This window comes from Leopardus geoffroyi, chromosome B3 (assembly GCF_018350155.1).
Source record: "Leopardus geoffroyi isolate Oge1 chromosome B3, O.geoffroyi_Oge1_pat1.0, whole genome shotgun sequence".
In the NCBI taxonomy this organism is placed as follows: domain Eukaryota; kingdom Metazoa; phylum Chordata; class Mammalia; order Carnivora; family Felidae; genus Leopardus; species Leopardus geoffroyi.
In genome coordinates this window covers 106,102,063-106,120,856 of record NC_059337.1, presented here as the reverse complement: position 1 = coordinate 106,120,856, position 18,794 = coordinate 106,102,063, and the positions used below count along the sequence as shown (strand labels likewise).

The window sequence follows — 18,794 nt, the reverse complement described above, 5'->3', positions numbered from 1 at the left end:
TATTGTTTTAACTTGCAATTCCCTAATGACATTTAATGTTGAGCATCTTTTCCTAACTTTCTTTGCCATCTGAATATCTTCTCTGATGAGGTGTGTGTTCAGATATTTTGCCCATTTTTTTTTTTAATGTTGAGTTTTAAGAGTTCTTTGTATATTTTGGATACAAGTCCTTTGTTGGATCTATGTTTTGCAAATATTGTCTTCCAATCTGTGGATTGTCTTTTCACTTTGTTAACATTGCCTGCACCAAGGCAGAAGTTCTTAATTTTAATTAAGTCCAATTTAGCAAATATTTTCTTTCATGGATTGTGCATGCAAAAACTCATCATCAAACCCAAGGTTACCTAGATTTTCTCCTATAATTTAGAAATTTTCTTCCAGAAATTTGTTGAAACCTCTCATCTGCTGGTGGCCTTCCTTCCCTCTTCTTCGTCAATCTGGCTTACCTGAGTAGACTATTGAGAAAGATGGGAGATGGATATTTTTTACAGCTGCCGTTATATTTAAAGCCAGTTTTGGCATTAAAATTCATTAAAGTTTATATATTTATTTTTATCCCAACATGGCACTATTATGATTGATTGCTACTTGATTTAATAATTTAGTTGTTCTTGGTTAATGTAGTTTATTCATTGTTTCCTTATATTGTCTAGGGAACCAATATTTGACATCCTTCTTAGAATGTATTACTTCTTTATCCATTACTTCTTTATCCTTATTACATTAAATACCTCCAGAATAATGTTTAAGTGGTAATTAAAGGCAACTTAATTTTTTCCTTACTTAGATAGGACTATCTCTATTATATACTGGTTGTTTCTGAAAGATGCTCTCCATCAAGCAATGGGATTTTCCATGTCTTTCTCAGAAAGACACTAAATTAAAAAAAAATTTTTTTTAACGTTTATTTATTTTTGAGATAGAGAGAGACAGAGCATGAACGGGGGAGGGTCAGAGAGAGGGAGACACAGAATCTGAAACAGGCTCCAGGCTCTGAGCCATCAGCCCAGAGCCTGACGCGGGGCTCGAACTCACAGACCGCGAGATCGTGACCTGAGCTGAAGTCGGACGCTTAACCGACTGAGCCACCCAGGCGCCCCAAGATACTGAATTTTAGTAGATAGCGTTTGGTAGAAGATTATCTTCAAGATGATGAATTTAGAAATTCTTGATGAATTTTTCTTGATATTCTTCTAATTTGCATTTTAAGCAGTGTTTATTCTGATATTTATTCTCTTTAGCGTGTATTTAATACTGTTAGCTTTTTTATTTTTAATACCCTGAATAACTTTTATTTTTGCCTGATATTTTATATTTTCAAATTAAAGGATAAATTTAAACTATTAAACCACTTTTCTGTTTCTTCAATCAATTCTGTTTCAGTGGTGACCATTTGTATGTCAGCTTTGCTATTTCTTTTGAGTGCTTAAAACTTTTAATGAAAATTTTTTACCGTTTACCATGCATAAAATATATATAATTAAGAAAAAAAAAAGATATACCAAAGGTTCTGATACAAGTGTCCAGTTCTTACTTTCCATAGAACTGGCTATAACTGAACCATTGTGCTTACAAGCAGTTTTTGAACTATAGATTTTGATCATAGGTTTCATAATTTTTCATTTTCTGCCTTATTTATACATGAGTCTAGTTTATGCACTATTGGTAGTGGTATCGACATTGCAAGCATTTATTCATTCATTAATTTAGCATTTTAGTTCCTGTAATGTCCAGATACTGTGCTTCTGCATCTCTGACCTTTCCCATCCCCAGACTGGACCAGAAGTAGATTAAGTGGGAAGAGACAAGTAGGTAAATTTCTGCCTTTGTATAGTGAGCCATCCTCAACCTTGTGAATGAAGGAAATATTTTAGGAAATGGCAGAGCGACAATTTCTTGATTGGTCATAAAAAACTTCTTATACTTTGCAAACACTTACTTATGTGCCAGGTCTTCCTCCTTTTCTTCCTTCCTTCCTTCCTTCCTTCCTTCCTTCCTTCCTTCCTTCCTCCTTCCCTCCCTCCCTTCCTTCCTTTTCCTGTTTATTTATTTTGAGAGAGAGAGAGAGAGAATGAACACATGGGAGAGGGGCAGAGAGAGAGGGGGAAAAATCCCAAGCAGGTTCTGCACTGTCAGTGTGAAGCCGCACAAGGGGATCAAAATTATAAACCATGAGATCATGACCTGATCTGAAATCAAGAGTCGGAGGCTTAACTGACTGAGCCACCCAGATCCCCCTGTGCCAGCTCCTTCAATCTCACTGGCTTGCACAAAATTTAAGGAGCTCCAAAAATCTCATTAATCAAGATCCATCATATGTGAGTATAATATTTTTTAAATAAAAAATTATACAAAAAATCTATGATAAACACAATACTAAAATTTTAAATAAAGAGAATCAGTATTACCGATTTTTCCTATTGCTTCAGACTTCAATATGGCTTAGAATGGCACTGTCACTAATCCTGTCTTTATTTAAAATCTTGAGGGGCGCCTGGGTAGCGCAGTCGGTTGAGCGTCCGACTTCAGCCAGGTCACGATCTCGCGGTCCGTGAGTTCGAGCCCCGCGTCAGGCTCTGGGCTGATGGCTCAGAGCCTGGAGCCTGTTTCCGATTCTGTGTCTCCCTCTCTCTCTGCCCCTCCCCCGTTCATGCTCTGTCTCTCTCTGTCCCAAAAATAAATAAACGTTGAAAAAAAAAATAAAAAAAATAAAATCTTGATACTTTTGGGAGCCTGGGTGGCTCAGTCAGTTAAGCAACTAACTCTTGGTTTCAGCTCTGGTCATGATCTCACAGTTTGTGAGATCAAGCCCTACATCGGGCTCCACTAACAGCATAGCACTTGCTTGGGATTCTCTCTCTCTGTCTCTCTCTATCCCTCTCCACATATGCTCTCTCTCTCTCAAAATAAATAAACTTATAAATTTTGATACTTCTAATAATTTTGACTCAATTGGTGCATGTCCCCTTAAATTTTGTACCCAAGGCAATGAATAAGTGCCTCACTCATATCATCCTAGTCCCAGCCCTCCAGTATGTACAACACACTGATTTGCAGAATCGTGTACTCTAACTTGACCCAGATTCATAGATCAGATTTTCCCAGGCATTCAACTTACCAAGTTCACCTTTCTTTAAGGCAATACTCTATTCAGGTAAACCAGACTGATGAAGAAAAGGGGAGGGGGGCCATCAGTAGACAAGAGAGTTCAACAAATTTTAATGTTCTTTTTTTTTTCAATGTTATTTTTGAAAGAGAGCACATGAGTGGAGGCAGAGAGAGAGAGGGAGAGAGAGGATCCCAAGCAGCCCAATGTGGGGCTATATCTCACGAACCACGAGATCATGACCTGAGCTGAAATCAAGAGTCAGACACTTAACTGACTGAGCCACCCAGGCACCCGATCTTCTGTCAATGTTCTGATCAAACTGCTGGAGTCCCTGTCTTGATAGTGGTTAAAATGGCTTTTGTTCCTCCTGGGGTTCCTCCTTCTGTAGGTAATCCCCAGAAGTCTTTGTGAAGCATTTCCTGTCCAAAGGACTAACATTGGTTCCTCCTGCTTTGCCCCAGGATCTAGAACTCAGAAACATCTCTTTAAGGCTATAGAACATCACACCCACTGTGAGAAATCAAATAGCTATATCCTGGGTTGGGAGATTACAGGGAATGCACTGCAAAGCAGAACACTGCTTTCTGGACTTGCTGAAAACAGCGGGCCATACTTCACTTATCTGGTTAACATATATCTAGAGGTTGGGTCCTGCCTATGCTTACAAATTCCTTAGACCACGTTGTCACATAGAATATTTTATCCTGTCTTAATTTGTTTTTCTGCACATTTTCAATACGTTCTTACTGGCACATAGCCCACCAATTTATTGCACATCGTTTCCCTGAATGTATGTTTAATAAGTACGGGAGCTTGAGAGCAGCTTGGGGAGACTTCCCATAGCCTCTCGCTCACCTCTCTTGACTTGCATGGAGTCTTGACTAGTCCTTTGCCGTCCTCAGCTCTGCTGGACAAAGCCGAAAGCTGAACCCACAACCCACTACTCGAAGCTGGTTCTTTGAAATTATATCAAAGCTACACTCAGAGAGCCTGAGCAGGCAGCCTCTCTGGCCACAGCCGAAGCACTCGTCCCCCGTTGTGTCCAAAGTGACACCTCCATTGAGCTCCTGCTCTGTTCACTGCCATAGTCCCCTGTGTGAATTCCTGAGTTGCAGTGGCCCTTCAAAGCTTGATGGTGAATGAACCGCATGCCCTCTACCTCCATACACTCAGGACTATGAGGTAGTCCAGGGTGAATCTGGCCTGGGCTCTACTCTCCCTCTACTCTCTTCATGTTCATTTATCCAGATTATCTTCTCAGGAAGATGGCATCAGGACAAGATCCTCTGTCTATTGCATGTAGTAGAAAAAGACAAAAGAGGGAATAGTCTGGGTGGTATGTGGCCACACCCACCATGAAGAACTTTGCAAATATGTAATAAAGAGCTCTGAACTTGAAGTAAAATTAGAATAGCCTCATTTACTTTCCATGATAAAGAGGAAATTGTTCAACGAGAAAAAAAATCTGACGAAAAAAACAAAAAAACAAAAAACCCCAAACATTGGTTAGGACAGAAATAGCCATATACATTTTTGTTTTACAAAATCAGAGAGATCCATTTTAGGTCAACCACACTGACTAACCCTGGACAGAGAGTCTTGATATTACCAATCACGGAAGGGATTAAAGCAAAGTAGAAAGTCCTTGAGGTCAAACAGAAGCATGTTTTGGGTTAGCCGTAGGCTCAAAAACTTTGGGTATGAAGACTGAACACACAGCTTAACAGGGACTAAGAAATAGAAAGGATCACACAACAATTACTTAAAAGATGCTAGTTGATTCTTTTCTCCTTTTCCAATATGGTTCCCTTGATTCTGTTGATTCTAATAATGTCCAGTACTGTTCATAGGTGATAGTATAATTTTACTTTCTTCAAGACCATTTCCTCTTAAGGAACAAGGCAACTTCTAGCTACCTAGGATCACCAGGACAAGTTTTTGCCTTCCATGGAAGATACTAACTACAGACTTAAATTATTAACAACACTCAGATCACGTACTCAGTCTTTGAGTAAAGTCTGGGCCGTATGGGGTTATATTCAGCAATGTAAAGGATCAAATTATTACATATACACGGCAGTGGGGGAAGTAATATTTGTTATGTACAATCCCCAAACTAGCTTCTAGGTGAAGTACCTGTACCTACTGTCTAAAAGATTCCTAGAGAATCTTTATCAGTAGGAGTATAAATAGACTTTTCCATTAAGGAGGCAAATAGCTTAGCGAGGATTCATAGGTAATTGAGTGAAGGAGACCTCAAAGAAATTCTTTTTATCCTCTCTGAAGTCTAGGGCAATACACTTGCATGATACATTTGTACGGTTTAGGGAGGTTGGCTTGGCACCTTAAACCTTTTGTGAGAAGTACGACGAAGCAGGAAGAGATCACCCAAACACTCAGCCTAAAGCTTAGTAATGTATTAATGACACAGATCTTTCTTTAAGGGTTCAGCCATTAAAAGTTTGGGGAGCTCTGATAACCCTTGTTTGTTCTCAGCTGAGTTGTCTTCATTTCTTTCCATACTTCTTACTGGTTAGGCATGAGGCTGACTTTACTAGAAACAAACACGAGTGTTTAGGTGCCAGACATTCTGGCTTTAGATGCAGCCCTTTAGGGAGTTGCCTGGGAAACATGGCTGCCCAGCACCTGGAGATGTTGGGACTTGTGGGAAGTTGTAGCCCCTTCTGGGGATGGTGTCAGGGCCAGGGGAGGGAAGCCCTGGCACAAGGGTAGATACCCCTAGTTCCTGCCACCTTAATCTCCATGCTACCTGGAATGAATTCCCAGGGTCATTACTGGACAGATTTGCTTGTTGCAACATAGTTGCCTTCTTGTCATGATGAGGCAGCCAGGGGAATAACAGGGCTTCATTAAACATTCTTGAAACCAGAAGATAGAAGTTACTTGTTGCATCTGATCCCTCTATATCATACCTGTAAATACATCCTGAAGTGGAAAGAAAAAAGAAGGCTGCAGTGTTCTTCCTTGTCCCCTCTCTCCCCTTGATCTTGGGGTCTGCTTGGGCGAACAGGACATTCAGGTCAGATTTGACCCATGTGTCTCAGTTTGTTCAAGCAGCTGTAACAAAATACCATAGATTAGGTGGCTTATAAGCAACAGAAATTTATTTCTTATAGTTCTGGAGCCTGGAAGATCTGAGATCAGAGTGCCAGCATGGCGGAGTGAGGGCTCTCTTCCTGATTTGTAGCCTTCTCACTATGTTCTCACATGGTGGAAGGGGGGCTGGGGATCTCTGTGGGATCTCTCCAACAAGAGAGCTAATCCCAAACTAACCAGCTCCCAGTCAGCCACGCAATCACAAGGACATACACCCAATATGCTGACAACCATTCTGTGCTCATACAACCATTCTGTCTTTCGCTTTCAGCACAGTACTCAATACATTACATGAGATACTCATCCTTCCATTATAAATAGGCTTTGTGTTAGATGACTTTGGCCAAAGTAGGCTAATGCAAGTGTTCGGAGCATATTTAAGGTAGGCTAGGCTAAGCTATGATGTTTGTTAGGTATACTTAATGTATTTTCATCTTATGGTATTTTCAGCATATGATGGGTTTATCCAGACACAACCTCACTGTAAGTCAAGGAAGGTCTATACTGTTAAAAGATAAACTGAGACATATTAAATGTTTCAGGAGTTTATGTGAGCAAAAATAAATGTGAGCAAAAATAAATGTGAGTTTATGTGAGCAAAATTAATGCGAGCAAAAATAAATGTCAGTGCCAAAACAGAAGTGCTTAGGAGCACTCTGCCAACAGGAGCTGGGTACAAGAGCTATAGGATAAAGAGCTCACCAAACTCCACACCCGAAAAACAAATAATCCAGTGAAGAAATGGGCAGAAAGCATGAATAGACACTTCTCTAAAGAAGTCATCCGGATGGCCAACAGGCACATGAAAAGATGCTCAACGTCGCTCCTCATCAGGGAAATACAAATCAAAACCACACTCAGATATCACCTCACGCCAGTCAGAGTGGCCAAAATGAACAAATCAGGAGACTAGAGATGCTGGAGAGGATATGGAGAAACGGGAACCCTCTTGCACTGTTGGTGGGAATGCAAATTGGTGCAGCCGCTCTGGAAAACAGTGTGGAGGTTCCTCAAAAAATTAAAAATAGATCTACCGTATGACCCAGCAGTAGCACTGCTAGGAATTTACACAAGGGATACAGGAGTACTGAGGCCTAGGGGCACTTGTACCCCAATGTTTATAGCAGCACTCTCAACAATAGCCAAATTATGGAAAGAGCCTAAATGTCCACCAACTGATGAATGGATAAAGAAATTGTGGTTTATATACACAATGGAGTACTACATGGCAATGAGAAAGAATGAAATATGGCCCTTTGTAGCAACGTGGATGGAACTGGAGAGTGTGATGCTAAGTGAAATAAGCCATACAGAGAAAGACAGACACCATATGGTTTCACTCTTATGTGGATCCTGAGAAACTTAACAGAAACCCATGGGGGAGGGGAAGAAAAAAAAAAAGGGGGGTTAGAGTGGGAGAGAGCCAAAGCATAAGAGACTCTTAAGAACTGAGAACAAACTGAGGGTGGATGGGGGGTGGGAGGGAGGGGAGGGTGGGTGATGGGTAGTGAGGAGGGCACATTTTGGGATGAGCACTGGGTGTTGTATGGAAATCAATTTGACAATAAATTTCATATATTGAAAAAATAAATAAATAAATTTTCAGTGATATCTCAATATAAAATAAAATAAAATGCATAGAAGTAAAAAAAAAAAAAAAAAAAAAAAGAGCTATAGGAAAGACCCAGAAGCAAAGCAAGGAAATTAATTGATTGGCTATAGCTCAGGCAAGTCTTACTTGGGAAAGTCTAATTGGCTGTTTGCAATTGGTTGTCCTCAGGTTTTTTGATTTCTTAACCTTGAGGCACTGGCAGGCTTAGATTGGGTTTGCTTCCTTAGGCTGCCAAGGCATTAGAAATCACCCCAGTCTAATGGCCTCCCTGTTTACTTTAACAATATACATGCGTATATACGTATATATACATACATACGCATATGCATATATATAAACAAAAGATTGGTTTTGCTTCTCTGGAAAACCCAGACTAATACAGGGTCAAATGCTGTCAAGAGCCTATGATTCTTGAATGACCAGTTTTACATTCTGTACACCTTGGTCACATACACTCCACATCCAGTCCCAACTACAGGCCAATGATTCTTGCAATTCTTTGGTTTTACAATATCTATTCTTCCTTAACAGACCACCATGTCCCCTGGAAGTTTATGCAGAGATTTAACTCTAGTTGTTGGCCTGGCAGACAGGAAAGGGAGTGGAAGTTACTTCTGAGGGGAACATTTAGTAGCTTGTCTGAGAGAGACCCCCTGAGCATTTTCTAGCAGAACAGCTTCTCTTAACAGGGAAAAATGTGAATCAATTCTGCAGGCGCAGGGGGTCCAGGCCTGAAGGATGTAGAGTCAAGATCCTCAGGAGTATCCATCCCAATTTCCCTGTCCCAAGTTTCGGGATGCACACTAGGGCCCTAGCTTTTGCATAATATACCTGCTTTGACTGAGCATTCAAAGGTTTCTAGAGTGCTGTGACTCTAAGAACTAGGTTTTCAGGCTGTTGTTCAGCTATGACCTTCCACTGTAGGAGATAAAGGTCTTTTTGTAAGCGACAGAAAGGCTCTTAACTGTAGACACAAACACACCTTTGTCTATGTCCATACCCATACCTATGTCTACATAGAAATCACACTTTGGTCTTTCAAAAGGAACACGGTGTGGGGCACCTGGGTGGCTCAGTCAGTTAAGCGTCTGACTTCAGCTCAGGTCATGATCTCCCAGTTCCTGCATTCGAGCCCCATGTCAGGCTCTGTGCTGACAGCTCAGAGCCTGGAGTCTTCTTCAGATTCTGTGTCTCTGCCTCTCTGCCCCTCTCCTGCTTGTATGCTCTCTCGCTCTCTCTCTCCCCCTCTCTCAAAGAATAAACATTAAAAAAAAAATTTTTTTTTAAAAAAGGAACACGGTGAGCAATATTTTATAGTGTTAAAGACTAAGTTTCCTCACTTTCCCAAAAAGGGTAATGCTATAATTTATGGATCATACCTTCTGAACTAAATCTCTCATGCCCTAACTTTAGGGTTAACATACTTTTTGTTTAATGCACAAAATTCTAAGAGGCAATGAATTGATAATTAGAAATAATATGTGAAGAAACAGATCTCAGTGAAAAGAGCCTTATACAGTTTTGTACGTGTGTATGTCTACCTTTACTGAAATACATGAGGGGACAAAAACAATGCAAACCCGGCTTTCAGAATGAGCATTTGTATACAAATGCCAGTGTGAGTCCAAGTGTGGGGTAAGGCAGATATGGGGAAAGTTGACAAGGAGAGCTGAGATTTGCATTATATTTTTAAGGTATTTTTCTTAATGACAATACAAAATTAAAATAAATAAATGTTTTTTGTGCAAATATAATGTGCCCAAGAGGTTTAGGGAGAAACACTTGGTTGTTTTACTATTCCTTCTTCCTGTTCTGACAATTTTGGATGTGTTCCATATAAACCCTTTGCAGTTTGGGTGGAGGAAATCTCCTAAATATTGATATCTAGCACCTGACTTCTTTTTCCTTCTCCAACTTCTATCTCAGATGTGTCTTTATGTAGCTTTGATTCCATTTCTTGAAAAAAATTGGTTATTAAGTTAAACAGAAGAGCAATCAAGGCAAGACCTTGGAGATTCCAAATTAATAATAAGATTGAATAAATGATGTTCCTATTCTCTTTCACAGGATTTGAAACTAAAGACAGGATGGAAATAACATGCAAATACTCAGATGGTGACTTTTCTCCATATTTTCTTTCTATTCATTAGTACCTAGAAAAATGCCTCCTTTTAGAATCTGATTCTGAGGACAAATTAGTTAAAATAAGGCATATCTAGGGGCATATGGGGCATAGGGGTATATCTGGGTGCCTCAGTCGGTTAAGCATCTGACTTCGGCTCAGGTCATGATCTCGCGGTCCGTGAGCTCGAGCCCTGCGTCGGGCTCTGTGCTGACAGCTCAGAGCCTGGAGCCTGTTTCAGATTCTGTGTCTCCCTCTCTCTGACCCTCCCCTGTTCATGCTTTGTCTCTCTCTGTCTCAAAAATAAATAAACGTTAAAAAAAAATTTAAAAAAAAATAAACGTTAAAAAATAAAATAAAATAAGGTATATCTAAAATTATCATTGCTTTCAAGGAAAGACTATAAATTACACATATTCAGACTCTTGCTTTTTAGAGCACATCTAGAGGGTAAAAATTCTCTTTCCCTTTGAAAATTATCCTATTGAATACCATAATAAGTATAATATTTTGCAGTGAGTAATTTATTTACCATTGTTACTGCTAGGAAACCTTTGAAATGAGGGAAGGAAAAGATAAGTATGTAACAAAATCATTTAAAATGGGATTCAGATTTTATTAACAAAATTACGGTTCATTTCACTGTGCCACTTATCTGTACTTCTGAGTTTAAAATTCCAGAAATTCATTGCCTTTGTCATTAGAAATCCTGAGGAACTCTCTGAAGAAGGAAAAGAAAATCACTCATAATTCAATTATCCTAATACTTCAATACTGTAACTTTTACCTTCCCTTTGGGTCTTGTCATTTGTTTTTCATGACTGCAATCTACATGTTTGAAGAGACGCAGTGAAAAGAGCGTGAACTTTGAAGGCAAAGTAACCAAAAACAAATAACACAATAAACACATTGTGATTTATCACAAGAATGCAATTTAACTGTGCTTATGAGAGCATAAAATAACAGAAAATATTTTAAATTATCAGACATTAAATTATTCAATATTTACCTATAATTTCATAAGTTAATCAGCTAAGATCGGTGAAGTATAATTATCAGAGAGTAAATTGAATAAGGACAACTGGAAGGCTACACTTACTTTTGATTTAAAAGGATATTTGGTTAACTGTCCCTGATGTAGCTTCTCCAAAACACCGCCTCCCAAAACATGTGTGCGTGTGTATGTGTGTGCATGCGCAGACACACCCACTAATAAAAGCAAAATATATCTAAGACTGAGAGTCCAATCTATTGACATAATCTGAGTGCATTGTTTACTAGCTAAAAAAGCAAATGTAAGGAATTTCTGCATTAGTATGTGGAAAATCACAAGAGATTATCATCACCACACTAACAGAGAAAGAAACCAGATAAGCTGCAAGATCAGATTTTATTTAAAAAAAAATCAGAGAGCTGAGGAGATGGAAAAAAAATCCTAAATGAACCAAACGTTAGAAAGTGACAGCCGTTCCTAGGAGAGAAGCTATGTATGGCTACTTGTTTTCCTGTGGAGTGATACCCGCTGTGGGTGTATTCCAAGTACAAGAGAGGTTGTCCGCTGAAGCCTGGAAGCAGGGCAGGAGAACAGAGGGAACCTGCCTGAAGCACACCAGGTTTCACTGAGTGAAGGCAGCAGCTGGGACAGCAGAGAAGCTGGAGAACAACAAGAACAACCCAGGAATGCAAATGGCTGTAACCAGGCTGTAAACTAGAAAAAGATGCAATCCTGTGATTGTCTCACTGGCATTCAGTAACCAAACCATGCCAAAGGGTATGTTTTCATTTTTGCCTCAAAATATTACAAGCCAGTGGTGGACTAAATCTAGCCAACGCTTCATGCAACAAAGCCCAGATCCTGACTATCTAAAAATGCGAGAGTTTTACCCCTACACCGCACCCGCCCCCCCCATACTAGTAGCCTGGAAAAAGAAAAGGTATGGGTATGCCTTTTTCTGAAGGTAAACATTATTCTCTGCAGTCTCTACTACCAGAGGCTGGCATACAATAAAAATTTAAAGAAGAAATAAAATGTGACACACGCTCCAGAGAAAATGCAGTCAACAGTCTTAGAGATGGACAAAGTATTAGAACGATCAGATAGACATCTAAAATAATTCCCACAAATATGATAAAGGATATAGTAGAAACAATGGATAACATATAGGGGATAACAGTTGGGGAAATTTCAGCAGAGAGAAAGAAACTAACGAGAAGTAAATGGAAATGCTAGAAATAATTGAAATGTAAAAGTAATAGAAATGCTAGAATAGGAAGTGAAGAAATCATGTGATGGGCTTATCGTGGATACAGCAAAGGAAATCATCAGTGAAACTGAAGACAGTTCAATAGATATTATTCAACATTAAGGACAAAGAGAAAAAAAAAGAACTTAACAAAAAAGAACAATCTCCAGGATCTCCGTTTGAAATCTTTGGGACCTGGGACTAGGCAAGATGTTCTTATGATATAAAAAGCATGGTCCATGAGGCAGAAATGGTAAGTGATATTTGATTAAGATTAAAAGCTTTTTTTTTCCTTTTGGTATTTATTTATTTATTTATTTCAATATATGAAGTTTATTGTCAAATTGGTTTCCATACAACACCCAGTGCTCATCCCAAAAGGTGTCCTCCTCAATACCCATCACCCACCCTCCCCTCCCTCCCACCCCCCATCCACCCTCAGTTTGTTCTGTTAAGATTAAAAGCTTTTGATCTGCAAAAGAGATTGATAAAAGAACTAAAAGAAAAATTATAGACTGGAAGTAAATATTGGGTGCTGTATGGAAGCCAACCTGACAATAAATTATATTAAAAAATATTTTCAAATACTATATCTAGCCAAGGACTTGTATCCAGAATATACAAAGAATTCTTAAAACTCAGTAAGAAAACAAAAGGTTTGAACAAATTTCAAAAGAGAAGAATGCAGATTTCAAATAAGCACATGAAAAGACAGTCAATATCATTAGGTACTAAGGACATGCAAACTGAAACTACAAAGAGATCCCCTACTAATCCATTAAAATGGCTAAAGTTAAAAGAGAGAGAGAGAGAGAGAGAGAGAGAGAGAGAGAGAGAAAAGGCATAATCCAAAGGTTGAACAATAACAAATTCTCCTATATTGCTATTGGGAATTAAAGTTGTTCAGATACTTAGAAAATAATCTGGTAATTTTTTTATACAGATACATTTATCATATGACCCAGAAGTTTCACTCCTGGCTGTTTACTCAACATAAATGGAAACCTAAGTTTGTTACAAAAAACTATATGTAAATATCTATAGCAGCGCTATTCACAATTGCACCAAACTGGAAACAACACAACTGTCCCTCATCTAGGGACTGAATAAACCAACAGTATATCCCATACCAGGGAAACTACTCAGCACTGAAAAAAAAAAAAAAAGAATTATTGATATATGCAACAATAAGGATGAATCTCCTATACATTATGCTAAGAAACCAGTCTAACAACTCAACATTCTGTATCATTCCATTTAAATAACATTCTGAGAATAAATAAGTAGTTGCTAAGGGCCAATGAGAAGGAGGGGATTCGATTATAAAACGTTAGCACAGGAGAAATTTGTATGTGTGCGTGCACATACGTGTTAGGGGTGGGGTATTGGAACCATCTGTATCCTCTTTGCAGTGCTTACATGCACTTCATGCATTTTTCAAAATTCATTGAATTACATATAAAAATGTGAATTTTACTATCTGTAAATTTAAAAGAAGAAATACCTAAGATCAATAAAATAGTTGGAAAAAATTCACACTGCAAGGTGTGTGAATGACCAATAGGCACATAAAAATGTGCTCGACCATATTTGCCACCAGGGAAATGCAAACTAACCCACAATGACATATAATTTCATACCCATTGCAATGGTCAAATTCAAAAAAAACAAACGACACCAAATATTGGTAAGTTTGTAGGACAGTTAGAACTCTCATATATTGCTGATGAAAGTGTAATATGATATAACGCCTTTGAAGAACAATTTTAGCTTTATTTTATAAAGTTAATATACATCAACTTATGATCCGATAAAATTCCACCCTTACCTAATTACTCAGAAAAAATTAAAACATAGATTCACAAAAACTTGTATGAAATGTTCGTAGCAACCTTGTTTATAATAGCCAAAAATTGGAGACAACCCAAATGTCCATCAACCAGAGACTAGATCTTTTAAATTGTGGTATATTCATGCAATGTAATACTATACAGCAATACAAAAACAATGAACTAACAATGCAAAAGCGTGAATGAATCTCAAAAACACATCAAGCAAAAGTAGACAAGCACAAAAGCATACTCTATACTACTATTCATTTGAAATTTGAAACATGCAAAATAACTCCGCTGACAGAAATCAGAAAGTGGTTGCTTCTTTGAATGAGAGGGAAGTGTTATAGAAATGAGCCAAAGAAAATTTTTGTATATTAGCCCTATGTTATTTATTTCTTCACAGAAGGCTGGGCCACTGGCTCAAAAGGCCACAAGCACTAACTCGAACTATTCTACACCTGACTGTTTTAAAAATAGCCTAACTAAGCCAATTTTTAGTCATTTAGCACCTGCATGCTTTGCACATCCTGTGAAACTGTACCCAGCACCTGGTAACCATACGATAAACATAGTAGCTATAAAAGCCTCCAAACCACTGCTGCTCTTAGAGCTCTCCGACACAGAGACCCTAACTCCAGGCTGCTGAGCAACACTGCCTAGATCCACAAGACCCCCTGATTCTCCTCTGCTCAGAAGTTCCCTTTCTCTCCTCTCCTGGGCAATGGCCTCCATGTGGTAGCCTCTAGATGCTTTCATGTGGTGAGGGATTTACCCTACCTGCAAACCTGTCAGAGTGTAGCTCAAGTAAAGCTCATACATGCTACTGCCACCTTACGGTCATATCCAACCCCTCGATCAGCTCGGGAATCTGAATTCATTGCAGGAATTGATAGTAAAGGATCATAATGATACTGTTGAGGTGATGGAATGTGACAAAATTTGGCTTCATTTTTGGTATTTGCTGACAGTTTCCAAGCCTCATCCCTCCTTCTTTCTGTCTTGGTTCACATCTGGGCAAACTTACAAGAAAGCCCTCATGTTCCCTCCCTTGCTGATGGTGGGAAGTTCAACCACACTGACACTGGCCCACTCGGGGCGGGGGGGGGGGGTTCATCCCTTCCCCACGCCCTCATCACGGTAAAAGCCAAAGCCAGCCACTCTTTCTTGCTCTCTCGGGCAATTTGTAGACCTGCTTGAGAGTTGTCCTGCTCTACCCAAAAAGCTTCACCATGTGTGACGACTTTATACCACTATAGCTAACCCTTGAACAACATGGGTTTGAGCTGCATGGGTCCACTTATACCCAGCTTCTTAAAAAATAAACACAGTACAGTACTGTAAATGTGTTTCTCTTCCTTACGATTTTAATAAATGTTCTGTTCTCTAGCTTACTTTATTGTAAGAATACGGTATATAATAGATAGGACATACAAAATATGTGTTAATCAACCGTTGATGTTATTGGTAAGGCCATCAGTCAACAGTAGGCTATTAGTAGTTAAGTTTTGGGGGAGTCCAAAATTGTACATGCATTTTTTGATTGTGCAGGGGTCAGTGCCCCTAGCCCCCGTGTTGTTTGAGGGTCAACTGTATTACGCATTACTCTATATACAACAGTCTACCACTACTCCCCATATACTCTTGGGGTATGTGTGTGGCATCATCTCAACATCTAAACCAACGTTTGTTACAAGGTCTATTCTGCCTCTCTAGAGCGATCACAACACTGAGATATTCTATATACTGTTTTCTGAGCGGTTACACCAAGGCATATGCTAACCAAATGTCACTGAATTGAATACTTATATATCTGTATTTTACCATAGTTAAGTTACATCTCAATTTCAAAAGAAAGCATATTTAAAGAAACTTCCATTTATGGTATTGGTAACCAAGGATATTTAGACCAACTTTCTACACTAGAGACAAATGAAAACATTTGATTACATATTTCAAAATGTTAAAGTCATCAGAAAACATAAAAGTTTAGGGAAATACTGGGCCACATTATGAATACCAAAGTACCTAAGCCATTTTTTCTTTGAAGGTATTTTCCGATTCTAGAACACTAGAGGATTGGTTTTGGCAGCTCCTGGTGGTGTGGTAAAAGCAACATGAAACAAAGTCAATATTTGAATCAGAAATAATCTCACCAGCCATGCAAAGAAGCAGGAAAATATCCTTATCCAGGAGGAAAAAAAATCAATCAATAGAAATAAACTCAGAAATGATAGAAAATGTTGAAATAGCTGACAAGAACTTTAAAATCAGCTGTGAGTGAAATATTAAATTTTATTTAAAATAGCAGGTATTTCCATTTATGAAAAGTTTTTAATGACTTAGAGAAATTCTGATCTACATAAAAGGATACAGAATTATATATACTAATTATGTCAAGTGGGTGAAGATTTTTTTTAGATGTAGAGAATTCAGGTAACATATTGATAGGAGCTGATAGAATTATTCTTTAAAAAAATTTTTTTTAATGTTTATTTATTTTTGAGACAGAAACAGAGCATGAGCCAGGAAGGGGCAGAGAGAGGGAGACAGAATCTGTGGCAAACTCCGGGCTCTGAGCCATCAGCACAGAGTCATCAGCACAGAGCCTGACGTGGGGCTCGAACTCATCAACTGCAAGATCATGACCTCAGCCGAAGTTGGACGCTCAACCGACTGAGCCACCCAGGCGCCCTGAATTATTATTCTTTTTATGATAAGAGAATATGATTAGAAAAATGGGTAGTAAGCTACATAATATAAGATGAAAAATTCTAGAATAAAATTAGTAGAAAATTTCTATGGGAATGCCTAGAAAGTACCAACTATCTCTGCTCTGGGAAAAATGTAACAGACTTTTCTGAGTGATTTTTAAAAATAGTTCTTAGAGGGGTGCCAGGGTGGCTCAGTCAGTTGAGCATCTGAATCTTGATATCGGCTCAGGTCATGATCTCATGGTCATGGGATCAAGCCCCATGTTGGGCTCTGCACCAAGCATGGAATCTGCTTGGGATTCTCTCTCTCTCTCTCTCTCTCTCTCGCTCTCGCTCTCGCTCTGCCTCTCCCCTGCTTGTGCATGCTCTCTCTTTCTCAAAATAAATAAATAAACATTTAAAAAATAGTTCTTACAGTTTTAGGTGTAGCCTCAAAATATGTTTATTTTTATAAAGTTATCAACCTAGATGTTATTCATGATTTAATTTTTAGTCCTATTTAGATTAAAAATAAATATTATGGGGACTCTTTCATTTCTGGGTAGAATGGAGTAGCTAGTGATAGAACAATGCTCCAGATGAGAACTAGAGAAATCAGATAAATTTTAAAAGATTGTATGTTTAAAGGCACTAGAGAGTTGCTAAAGTAATAAAGACTAAAAAGATTAAGATACCAGGTAAGGAAACTAAGGCAGAAAATCCGCAACTGTTTTTTCCCTTGGCATTTTTGCTAATTCTGGGCACAGGCAAGAGGTTATGGATCTGGGCTTTATCTAAGAAGAAAGATACGACTGAGGAACAGGGACATCAGCAGAGCTTTTGGTAGTCCTGCATGGCTAGATTGACAAAGTTGCAGATTTAAGGGTTTGGAATCTACAGTTCATTTTCCCCTCCAATATACTGCCATATTCTGAAGCTGCGTGAGGTTGAAGGCTAAAAAGTTAAGCCAAAGACCTTGAAAAGCAAAACAGAATTTCCAGTAGATCCAAGCATCAGGACACAAAAGAATTAGCTTCAAGGTCAACCTAAGGGAATGACCCTGTGAACACAACAGGCTTTCATTTGAAGGTCATGAAGAACTATGATTTGGGAATAAGAAGAAACCAAAAGGAGACTAAGCCTTACCAAATTTTCAATCTAGTCTCAAATCAGATCATTCCTTGACTGAATTAAAGTGTTCAGTTATCCTCCCACACTCCCATATCTCTATATGTTTAACAGAGGAAACAGTAAAACATCTCCACAGGAAGATAACATTACCTGAAGCATCTACAATTTTTAAAATATGCAATGTACAGCCTCCCACCAGAAATTATCAGGCATGCCAAGAGACAGGGCAATATGGCCAAAAATCAGAAGAAAAAAGAGTATTAAATAGGCCTACAGGTGTTCCAGATATTGAAATTAGTAGATAAGAACTTGACAATAACCATGATTATATATATTTAATTTTAAGATAATATGGAAAAATAGATGGAAAGATGAAGAATTTCACCAGAGAATTCAAATACACCAAATGGGTGGGAGAACAAAAGCACAATTTAGAACTAAAAAAAATATGATACTAAGAACTCAATAAATGGATTTAAAAGCACATTACATATAGAAATTAGAATTAGTAAACTAGAAGGTTAACAAAAAATATCTTAAGACAAAAGAAAAAAAAAAGGAAAACACAGAAAGTACATTAGAACATCTGAAACCCAGTGAGGAGGTCTTACATTCATGTAATTAGTGTCCCAGACAACAAGGAATACTCAATATTTGAACAGATAGTAGCTGAGAATTTTCAAAACAGATGAAAAATATCAATTCCTCAATTCAATAATCTGTGTGATCCCCAAGCAAAATAAATACAAAGTAAACCACATTGAAGTAGATAATAAATTGCTGAAAATCAAAGACAAAGAGAAAAGCTTAAAAGCAGGTATGGTGCTGGGGAAGTATGAGGTGCAAGGGGACGGCTCTGGACCTCAAAGGACCAACAAGAAAACTAACAGTTGACTTATCAGAAATCGATGGAAACCAGAGAATGAAATGGAGTT

At 38.4% G+C, this 18,794-nt stretch overlaps 1 long non-coding RNA gene across 4 annotated transcripts in view; it reads right to left on the bottom strand.

Annotated features, from left to right (window-relative positions):
• LOC123583918 overlaps positions 1-18,794 on the bottom strand; it is a 179,587-nt gene that overhangs the window by 118,907 nt on the left and 41,886 nt on the right. For all 4 annotated transcript variants that reach the window (XR_006705047.1, XR_006705049.1, XR_006705046.1 and 1 more), the window contains exon 5: positions 6,043-6,187. This is a non-coding gene — a long non-coding RNA (uncharacterized LOC123583918). The remainder of the gene's footprint in view (positions 1-6,042; positions 6,188-18,794) is intronic.